Genomic DNA, 11,276 nt, shown 5'->3' with positions numbered 1-11,276 from the left:
CGAAAATTTCATCTCAGTTGAATAATTAGAGGAATGCCTGTAAACTTCCCAATAAGATCTTTGAACAATTCCTGTTTTTTGAAGAAAATCCTAACAGGATATCAAAGATGCATTCGAGAAAATACCTTGAGGTAATGCAGACGTCTCGTTGGAAAAATTCGAGGTACTCCGAGGAACGATGTCTGGAAATTGAAGAAATTATTACTAATACTTAAATACTTAATACGTAAAGAATTTAAATAAAAACCGCAGCCTTTAGCTGAAAACGGTATAAGCGGTCTTTTATAGTGGAGCATCGTATAAGGACGCTCTCTGTCTGAAAATTAAGACACAAACATCCCAACACGAAGGCTACTAACTACTGCTGCACTATCGCAGGTCAGGTCCAGTGGATAAGTCGGTCTACCGTTAAGACTTTCACTACTTCCGCTTCACTTTCACAACCACGTTAGACGCGACTCGAAACGGACGTGTTGTGCGGCAGCCCTCCTTGGCGGATAATCGAGTGCCGTGCTCACCGTCCAACAGAGTAATTTTCAGTTCATTCAACATTGGAAGATAAGTTCAATAAAATGGATTTCAGTTTAAAAATCGAAGTGAGAAGTGATTTGAAATTAGTTAAAGTGGTTGTGAAAACATGTTAAAACTATTTTGTTAGAACACAAAGGGATATTTATAAGAAAGCAGTTACTGTTTCCAAGTGCGTGAACCCCGGTCGAAGATAGAAGAAAGGTAAACAAACCTTCGAATTGATGGATTTCCCGTAAGGAAAACTTTTCGCAAAAGGAAAGGGAAAACCTGGTGGAATTAACTTTCGTACGTACGTAAGCAGCAATTGGTGCCAAATGGAGAAGAAAAATATCTGTTGCGTTGGTGACCGTTAGAGTCACAACACAAAATTATGATTGGTGTGTATCGTGCCGAGTTCTGAAAAAGGATAACGTGAACTATTGAATGTGTATAGAGAGATAACAGTGCGCAGATAATAATGACCATTAGGGGGCATTGCTGCTACTGTTCCATTATTGATGTCCATCGCATGTCCCCACATGGTACAGTGGCTCAAATGAATATTCGTACAGGGTCACTGTTTTTACAGCAAGTTGGTAAAAAAACTATCAAATGATATATCACGAACTGTTTCTATTTACTTTCATCTTAGGAATTACGGAGAAGATGGAACTGAAAATTGAAGAATTCATAGTCGTACACCTATCAACATACAAACTTACTACACTCACTTGCAACTAAATTTCAATGCTGCTTAAAATTGCTCAAAGCCCTAATAACATCACTTAGTTTTATTGAAACCAAGATTTTGATAATTAATTATTAATTTGGAGCTTAAATAAATTTATTCTACTATATTTTTTTCCCGTAAAATTTAGCAAGTCAAACAGGTACATACATTTCTTTCGTACTGCATTTCTTTAATAATGATATCTGCGAATACTGAATTAGTTTTAAAACCAAGTTTTTTACCAGTTTTACAAAAGAGCAGTGCTTCGTGAAACCCAAGTAAGCCAGTTTGTTTTTCTCGGCGACGCAGTAAACTTTTTTTTCGTTTCACGCGTTTTGCTAGGCAGTGATTTGTGAAAACCAAGCTGGAAGTGATTTGTAGCTGCTGATGGACGATCAATTGGTGAGCTCGTTTCATGCTTCGATTTTAAATCTGTTTATTATGCATGACTACACATTTTTATCGTTACAACCTGGTAATGTTACTTAGGATTCTACCCCATTACCCCGAATCCCATTACCCCGAATGCCATTACCCCGAACGCCATTACCCCGAATTCCAAGACCCCGAATGACCCATCACCCCGAATGACATTACCCCGAATTCCAATATCATGTGGAGATGTCATTAATATCATCATGTCAAGATAATCGTAAATTCGGGAAAATAGCATTCGGGGTGATGGAATTCGGGGCAACGGTACATTCGGGGTAATGGAATTCGGGGTGATGGCATTAGGGGAAATGACATTCGGGGTAATGGGGTAGAATCGTTACTTAGATATGATAATTCAACAAACTATAAATGGTTCGTCACTGTGAGTGTCGGCATAAGTGTTTCCCAGCTTAGTGTTCTTAAGAGCGCCTCCACAGTTATTAACTGAGCGCTTTCTTTTCCAAAGTTGCCATTTTCGCATTCGTATATCGTGTGGCAGGTACGATGATACTCTATGCCCAGGGGGGTCGGGGAAATTTCCATTACCAAAAGATCCTGGATCGACCGGGAATTTGCGACTTTGCTTTGTAGCCACGGACTCTAACCACTGGAAGGAAGGCCCAAGGGCATAAGTGTTCTACGATGGTAAAAAAATGGAGTTCATTTTTTTTTAATTATTTGAAATTTTTTTTTTACCAGCCCGATGTGAAAACAGAACCCTGTACGAAAATGAAAATGAGTCACTGTAGAGACGCAACAGCACAGTTTTCCACCGATTGGAGGAAATCGATGTTTCATATGCCAGCCCACAGGTCACTTATCATCGTTCGTTATATGGATTAATGTATGTTTCGTGCAGCAGCAGTTTGATCCCGTAAATGGTCACGGGTCAGCCAGCAACGCAATTTACGCCGTTGGTTGCTTCTACGAGGTCATATGTGCTTAGTGAGAAATCGGTAATCAACTGCCTAAGTGAGAACCATATCGTGAAAAAGGTGCACGTTGCCTCAAACTTGAACCATGCTTTGGGAAATCAAGAATGTTAAACCTAAGCAATGCGTTTGGATTATAAATTGTTAAATTGCGAGTGAAGAACAAATTGAACCAGTAGCTGACGGCGGCGATGGTCAGTGGTGAAAATTTCCCTTGAACACGGAAGCTCGAGTCCTAGGCAGGAGATGGCGTGATCCTTGTTTCTCCCAGCATATACTGGACTGTGGCAGTGATCTCGCGTGACCGTCTAACCATTGTGTGGAAATCTATCATCGAGGTCGTTTAGCGCGGGGAATACCCCGTACTCAACACTGCAATCCAGTGGCTGGAATTGACTAGTTCATAACGACGACTTTGGTGGGTGCAGCCCTTCCCATTAAGTAAATAGGGAATCGTATGTTATGCCCGGTCATTACCTATGGTTGGTTGGTAATGTTGATAAAACAGAATAGGGATGGGGACAGCAAGTCCTGTAAATGACCGTGACCCATTCCGATGCGGGTGACATTTTCCTGGTTTTGTGAATAATGCATTGTGGTGATTATTTCCCGTGGGCAGTAATACTATGGGGAGCACAGGTGGAATTGAAATATATAATGAGGTCTACACTAGAGCGGTTCAAAATTTAAAAATGTTTGAGAATCCATTCTCCCATTCCCATATGTTCCTTAACACCCTTACCATAAAAATAGTGTTCTGTAAAATTTTTGGCTTTCTAGGCTGTGTTTTAAAGGTGGCCCAAAGACAATGTAGGTTTATATGGAAATTATTATGGAGAAATTTTGAGATATGTTCCAAACACGATAGTACTGTAATGTAAGTAAAAACTTATTATATTTCCATTTATATTTCCATATAAATTTACAATGTCTTTGGGCCACCTTTAAATCACCACCTAGAGAGCTAAAAATTTCACAGAACACTATTTTTACGGTAATGATGGTAAGGAAGTTGTGGGGGATTGGATTTTCAAACATTTTTAAAATTTGAATCGCCCTAGTCTACACAAGTTGAAACATGTGGACAATGTCGGGCAGTAGTCCTTAGCCTGACTGATTATGTGGGAACAATGATGTCCAGAAAACATGGAGAGGGCCACAATAGATTTAAGAGCTCTTGATCTTATTGAGGCTACGTCAGATCTTTTTTTTTTTTTTTTTTTAGTATCATTCCAAACATTACATTCATTATTTCTTATATCTAGGTGTTCTGTGTTATTAGACAACACTATCATCCTAATTTGGTAAAACAAATCTAAGATTTTATTGACATTTTGTTAACAACATATTACATTTCATTTGCCGTAGCAGTTCAGACTTTTTACAGGTGAGTTGATTTCACCTGCTTATAAGAGAAACAAATTTTTTTTTAATATACTTAACCTAACTTAACCTAAACATATAACGCATTAATCGTGGCAATAGAAGATTGTAACGATTTTTGCCTGAAATTATTGATTATTTTATTTGACATTTGTTCCAATGTTTCAACATTGGATATCCTATGTAATTCATTGGTACTATACCAGGGAGGAAGCCTCAAAATCATTTTCAAAATTTTATTTTGAATTCTCTGCAGAGCTTTCTTCCTGGTATTACAACAGCTAGTCCATATTGGTACAGCATACAACATGGCTGGCCTGAAAATTTGTTTGAATATCAAAAGCTTGTTCTTAAGACAAAGTTTTGATTTTCTATTAATAAGGGGATATACGTCAGATCTTTCCTATTAATATTTGCTTATCCCGCGTCTGTTTTTGAGGATTTTGAAATCTTCAATTAGCTATTATAAAAATCATTTTCACTCCGATGAGATTTGAAAAAGTGTACTACCATATTTTTCTAACTAGCATTATGGTCAAAATTATGTTAAGAGAAACTTAGTAAGGGAGAGTTTGCTGTATCATATAGTATCGTCGTGCAGTGCGCATCGTACCTTCGTGCTGTGCGTACACGAATTCTCTCTGCTCTTGGAAGTTTTCTTAGAAACTACCTAAAGCAATAAAACAGTACTTTTCAGTGCTAAAATTCAAAACGGTACTTTTCAGTGCTACTAAAACAGTACATTTAAGTACTATTTTTTCTACTATTGATCCCTTTACGATCCTTGTTTGGACCCGTGCCTTCGATTTTTCGTTGGACCCGTTGGCGAAAGCTAGCGGTGGTAATCCTTCTTGGACACCGTCTTGGGAAAAAACCTCTCGAAGGTCACGTCTATTTTCGTTTATTCATTAAACATGGTATCAACAACAAACAAAAGGAAGGGTGAATCTCTGAATTCACTACTTCCTTCCAAAAAAGTGGGTTTTAAAACTGTCACTACAGGTGGCAAGAATGGAAGAAAGGACGTTTCCCCGGAATGCGAACTTTCTTCCAAGGGTGAAATGAATAATTGTATCGAAATGAGCAATCAGTTCGATGCTCTAGACAAATTTTCCGAACACCAAATCGAAGCAGCCTCTAGCCCAGGCTCTTTGATTCAAGTGAAGAAGCAAAGAGTGCCCCCTAGCGTGGTCAGTTGTTCTGAATTTGGGGTATTTAGGCAGGAGATCTTGAACTTATCGGAAGGAAATGGCCATAGAACGAAACATCAGGCGATTAGTGGCGAAAAACTCACGAAACTCGGATTTTAAAAGACCCGTGCGAAGAAATCGTGTTCGCTTATTACGCATTAACTAAAATACAGAAGGAAATACAAAAGTTGGCAATATTTTCTCTTCCGCTGTTTGACAAATGACAGCTAGTCTTGCTTCCGTTTCTGAAACGTCAGCAGGACGTCAGCGCCCTTCAGAAATTCCGCCTACACTCCTCCTCGCTGACGAACTGCATTTCCGGCATCAGTTAAGTCCGACAAGTCCTAGAGCCTTCGTGAAATATTTGATCTTATTCGGCCCCAAAGGCTTCGTAAAGATGTCGGCGATCATCTCACTGGTCGAACAGTAGCGTAGCTGTATTACTCCTTTGGCGCATAAATCCTTGGCATGATGATACTTGGTGTCTATATGTTTGCTTCGTTTGTTCAGACGATCTAAGGCCACGAAGTCTATACAACTACGATTGTCTTCGTTGATTGTAGTCGGCCGCCGTTGCTGCTCGCCCAGCTCACCCAGCAAACGACGTAGCCATATCACCTCTTGTGCTGCATCCGATAGAGCCAAGTATTCAGCTTCCATTGTTGATGTTGTAACGCATCCTTGTTTCCTGCTGGCCCACACTACAGGAGCTCCACCGAAGAAAAACACAAAACCGCTCGTTGATTTTCTGTCGGACCGATCACCGGCCCAATCAGCATCACTGTAGCCGGCAAGGACCATATCACCGGTTTGTTGAACGCCTAGCTTCAGCTCGTAGTCCTCTGTGCCGATCAAGTACCGAACAACTCGCTTGAGCTCTGTCCAGTCACGCTGCGTTGGAGCACTGGTCCTCCGACTCAAAATTGAAACAGCGGCTGCGATATCCGGTCGCGTATTGGAAGCAATGAACAGCAACGCGCCAACCGAACTGTGGAACTGCTTGTTATCTGGTAGCACGTCACTTTCAATCTGCTTGAAATATCCAACATCCAACGGTATGCTTGACTTCTTTGCTCCATCCAAGCCGAAACGAGCTGCTATCTCACGAATAAACGCTTTTTGGCTCAAGCAATAGAAGCCATCCGCCGCTCTTCTGACTCTCATTCCAAGGAATTGACTGACGCTGCCGAGTATTGAGATGTCGAACTCACGCTGTAACTCCTTCTCGACAATCGTAATCTGCTCTGCTTCTTTGCAAACGAGGATCATATCATCAACATAGATTAGCAAGTAAATCCATTCACCACTTGCCAATCGTTTCATGTAGAGACATGGGTCAGACAACGATTGATGGAAACCCAGCTTCGACAGCACACACTGTAGTATTCCATACTCTCGCGCTTTGTTTCAAGCCATAAAGACTCTTATGGAGCTTGCAAACATGTTCCTCCTTTCCCGGTTCCTCGAATCCAATAGGCTGTCGTACATAAACGTCTTCCTCCAGCTTTCCGTTTAAGTAGGCACTTTTAACGTCAACGTGTCTTACCTCGAGTTTCCGTTGTCCTGCGATGGCCAACAGTACCCTAAGCGTCGACTGCATCGCGACAGGAGCGAAAACGTCGCTGAAATCCACTCCATATTGCTGGGAATAGCCTTGGGCTACAAATCGTGCTTTGTAGCGCACCGTTTGGCCTGACGTGTCTTTCTTTCGTTGAAACACCCATTTTGATCCGATGATTGGATGATTCAGTGGTGGTGGCACAAGAGTCCACGTACCTCGTGTCTGATGAGAATTGTATTCCGCATTCATTGCTTCTATCCACCTTTCTTTATCCTGGCAATTCACTGCTTCCATGTACGTTGACGGAACATGGTCCACCACTTCAGCAACACCTACCACAACATCGTCGAACCTTCTTGGGCGCCGCCGTTGTCGCACACGTTGCTCTCTTACACTTGAGCTTCCAGCTGGATTCAGATCCTCGCCTTCAAATTCGTTGTCAATATCCGAATAGAACCCCTCAAATTCAGATTCGTCCGCAATGCTGTTCCAATCCTCTTCACTATCTGACTCATTCTCCGGAGCCGACTCCAGCTGTACTACTTCCTGTTGCTTCTCGATGTCAGCCTCCAACTTGGTTTCAGGATCTGGAACGACCGAAACTTTCTCCTCCTGCATCTCTGAACCCACTTCTAGGAACCGAGCATCCCGGCTTATGGTGATCCTTCTTTTTGCCTTATCGAGAAAGCGATACGCCTTCGCCTTGCAGTCATAGCCTACAAAAACTAGTTTTTTAGCTTTACTGTCGAGCTTACTGCGCTTTACGTCCGGCACGTGGACGTAAGCCTCACAGCCGAAAACCTTAAGGTTACCAAGATCCGGTTTACGTCCTGTCCACAATTCATAAGGGGTTTTACTTACGGATCGCGACGGGAGGCGATTTTGAATGAAGGCTGCCGTTGCTATTGCCTCGCCCCAGAAGCACTTCTCCAATCCAGCGTCGAGTAGCATGCAAACCGACATTTCTTTCAAATATCGATTGCGCCGCTCCGCCACTCCGTTCTGCTGAGGAGAATACCCGGCGGTCAGCTGCGACTGGATTCCCTCTGAACGGTAGAACTGCTCCAGTTCCTTATTCACGAATTCGCCGCCACGGTCAGAACGAATGATTGCTGGTTTCCTGCCGAACTGGTTCTCAGTAAACCTAACGTAATTCTTGATGCACGCTGTTGCCTCGGATTTATCTTTCAGGAGATACAAGACGATGTACCTACTGAAATCGTCGATAATCGCCATGAAGTACTTATTGCCGCCCGGGGTGACATTCTGCATCGGTCCACACAAGTCTGTATGAACCAGCTGCAATGGCCGCGTAGTCCGTCTTTCCGCTTGATGGGGAAACGGCTGACGTGCCATCTTCTCCTCTAGACAGCATTCACATACAGCCCTTGATCCCCAATCGATGACCTTCACACCAGCGACTAAATCTTCCTTTCGGATTCTGTCCAGGACGGCGGGGTCACGGTGCCCCAACCGACGATGCCAGGTGTGTTGGCAATTGACGATATGGCACTGACCCGCAGCAAGTGCTTTGTGACCAGCCTCCTTCAGAATGTACAATCCACCGTCCATCTCTCCAAGTGCAACAATCTTGCCAGTAGAATCCACAATTTTAACGCCATTTTGGCTGAACTTGACGTCAAAACCGTTTTCGACTATCTTGCTAACCGATAGCAATCCGCCGTCCAAGTCGGGTACAAACAAAACGTTGTTGAGCTGGACATCTGGACATTCATGGGCTTACCTCTTCCATCAACGGTTCTAATCGTTCCACATCCGACGCCACTAGATTTGGATCGATTACCATCAGCCATCACCACAGTAGTCACCGGCGATACTTCCACCTTACCGAAAAATTCTTCACAGCTGGTCACGTGGCAGGATGCGCCGCTATCAATCGTCCACGATGAAGCCTTCACTTTGCCAGCAACCGATCGGCCCAATTCGCGAGCCGAAAAACTTACAGCATCACAAGTTGTTTCCTTGGCCTGCTTGGCTTGTTTCTTCTTCCTTGCAGCATTTTTGCTCCCGGCAGATTCACCGTCGTAGCGCTTTTCCTTCAGTGCCAGAAACTTCCGGCAGTCCCTCTTGTAGTGACCTGGCTTATTGCAGAAGAAGCACACCTTCTGCTTATTTGCTTCTGCCTTCAGCACCTGCTCCTCTCCCGTCGGCGGTCCTTTACGCTCAGCTCGCTTGCGATACTCGTCGAGTAGCTTCGATCGAACTAGCCCCATAGTTACGTCCTGATCCGGACGTGCTTCCAGAGTCGACGCCAGAAAATGATAGGACTCTGGCATACTACGAAGAACCATTGCAATTTGCAATTTCTCGTCCAGCACTAGCCCTGCACTCTGCAGTTGTTCGAAAAGCACATCCATGTCAAGTAGGTGCTTTTCAACATCTCCTTCTTCACCTACCTTTGCATCGCACAGCCGAATGAGGAGCGACAGCTGTGACGCAGCACTAGTTTTCTCATGGTACTGCTTTAGTGCCTCCAACATATCCTTAGCTGTACTGCAATCTTTTATGAGGGGATATTGGCTCTGTTCAATGCTCAACGCAATAGTTGCCAGGGCCTTCTTGTCCGCCTTGTGCCATGCGTCCGGGATTGGGGCTACTGGTGTAGCTTCGGACACAACATTCCAGAGTTCCTCGCGAACAAGGAACATCTGCATCTGGAATTTCCACGCTGCATAGTTGTTGTTTCCCAGCTTGGCGATCGAAAATCTTCCGGGATCCGCCATTCCACTGTCGGCGATTGGCTCCACCACCTCAACAAGAGCAAACGTCGAACGAGTCAGCTACTGCGCACGCCGAACACCGGCCGAAAATCACGCCGCGACGCAATTCGAGAAAAAGTCCTATTTTCCACTCCGCACCGACCGAATTTTACCGATTCGCGCCTGGGCCCATAACCTATCGGAAGGAAATGGCCATAGAACGAAACATCAGGCGATTAGTGGCGAAAAACTCACGAAACTCGGATTTTAAAAGACCCGTGCGAAGAAATCGTGCTCGCTTATTACGCATTAACTTTTATTCTGAAATACAGAAGGAAATACAAAAGTTGGCAATATTTTCACTTCCGCTGTTTGACAAATGACAGCTAGTCTTGCTTCCGTTTCTGAAACGTCAGCAGGACGTCAGCGCCCTTCAGAAATTCCGCCTACAGAACTCCATTAGGGGAATCAAGGTTTCCTTCCAAATCGCAAAGAAAGGAGACTGTCGCGTTTTGCCGGAAACTCTTAAAGATCGCGAACATCTTCTCAAACATCTTGAAGAGAAGAAGCACAAATTTTTCACATATGACGACAAAACTGAACGTTTGTTCAAAGTTGTCTTGAAAGGTCTCTCAAGTGACTATAAGTCACCTGAAGAGATCAAAAATGGAATTAATGATTTACTTGGATTTTGCCCAGTCCAAGTAATTATAATGAAAAAGAGAACCCAATCTGGCATTGTTCGGAAAGGGCTTTCTCAAGAATATTCAAGTTCATATGCTCGAATTGTGGGGCTAATCATAAGTCAAATTTTTGGAATTGTCCTTCACGCAAAAGAGTCATTGAGGCTCGTTCCAGGCAGATGAAAGATAATATTCGTTACGGTAACGGTCGTTTCCGGAATTTCCCTGGTAGAGTATCGAACAATACTCATTTTTCAGTTAACGATCGCTTGATTAGGAATCATACCCATCAGGAAGATCATAATCATAACAAGCTAATTTTAATCCGACGGGTAGCCGTTCGAATCTTTCAATTTCAAATGTATCTACCCACGGTAAATCCTTTGCCGATATCGTAGCAGGTAATTTGAACTTCTCCCCTGTTCGTACTATGAGTACCCACTCTACTTGTTTCAAATCAAATGGAAAAAAAACCCTACCGCCACAGGTAACTCTTACCCCGCTTCTTCGTCTACCGAAAATTCTAATGGGAAATCATCAGATGTACCCACTTCAAGTGATATGTCTGCCTATGATTTTAATTTTCTAACTGAACAATTGAATCTAATGATTGATGCAATGTTCAAAGCCACCATTTTGACTGAAGCAGTCCAAGTAGGTGTAAAATTTACAAATCAAATTGTTATTAGATTACGTTTTTCTAATGGATCTAAATAATAATTTAAATATTTTAAATTGGAATGCTCGTTCTCTGAATGGTAAAGAGGGCGAGCTGTTTAATTTTCTTACGGTTAATAACGTGCATATAGCAGTTATTACCGAAACGTATTTAAAACCTGGATCTAAACTCAAAAGAGATCCTAACTTTTTTGTTTATCGTAACGATCGACTTGATGGTGCATGTGGGGGAGTTGCAATCATCATTCATAGGCGTATAAAACTGTATCAACTGTTTTCATCATTTGAAACTAAAATTTTTGAAACATTAGGTGTTTCTGTTGAAACTCAGCTTAGTAAATATACTTTCATAGCTGCCTATTTGCCTTTTCAATGCTCTGGACAGCAAGTTAATTTGCTCCAAACTGACTTGCGAAAATTGACTCGCAATAAGTCAAATTTTTTTGTCATTGGT

General features: G+C 42.7%; 1 protein-coding gene across 3 annotated transcripts in view; it reads left to right on the top strand.

Moving 5' to 3' along the window:
- The first annotated feature begins 373 nt into the window (after nucleotides 1-373).
- Nucleotides 374-11,276, top strand: part of LOC5576352 (kinesin-like protein KIF17) — a 26,493-nt gene continuing 15,590 nt past the window's right edge. The window contains exon 1 of one of the 3 annotated variants that reach the window (XM_021837613.1): nucleotides 374-732. The gene's annotated coding sequence lies outside the window, so the exon portion shown is untranslated. Of the gene's footprint in view, nucleotides 733-2,513; nucleotides 2,632-2,670; nucleotides 3,026-11,276 lie in introns of those variants that run through there. The other 2 variants (XM_021837615.1, XM_021837614.1) reach the window with 2 other exon arrangements.

The sequence above is a fragment of the Aedes aegypti genome, chromosome 1 (genome assembly GCF_002204515.2).
Source record: "Aedes aegypti strain LVP_AGWG chromosome 1, AaegL5.0 Primary Assembly, whole genome shotgun sequence".
Taxonomy (NCBI): Eukaryota; Metazoa; Arthropoda; class Insecta; order Diptera; family Culicidae; genus Aedes; species Aedes aegypti.
Note: the sequence above shows the minus strand (reverse complement) of the source record. Positions and strands in the feature narration are given on the sequence as shown.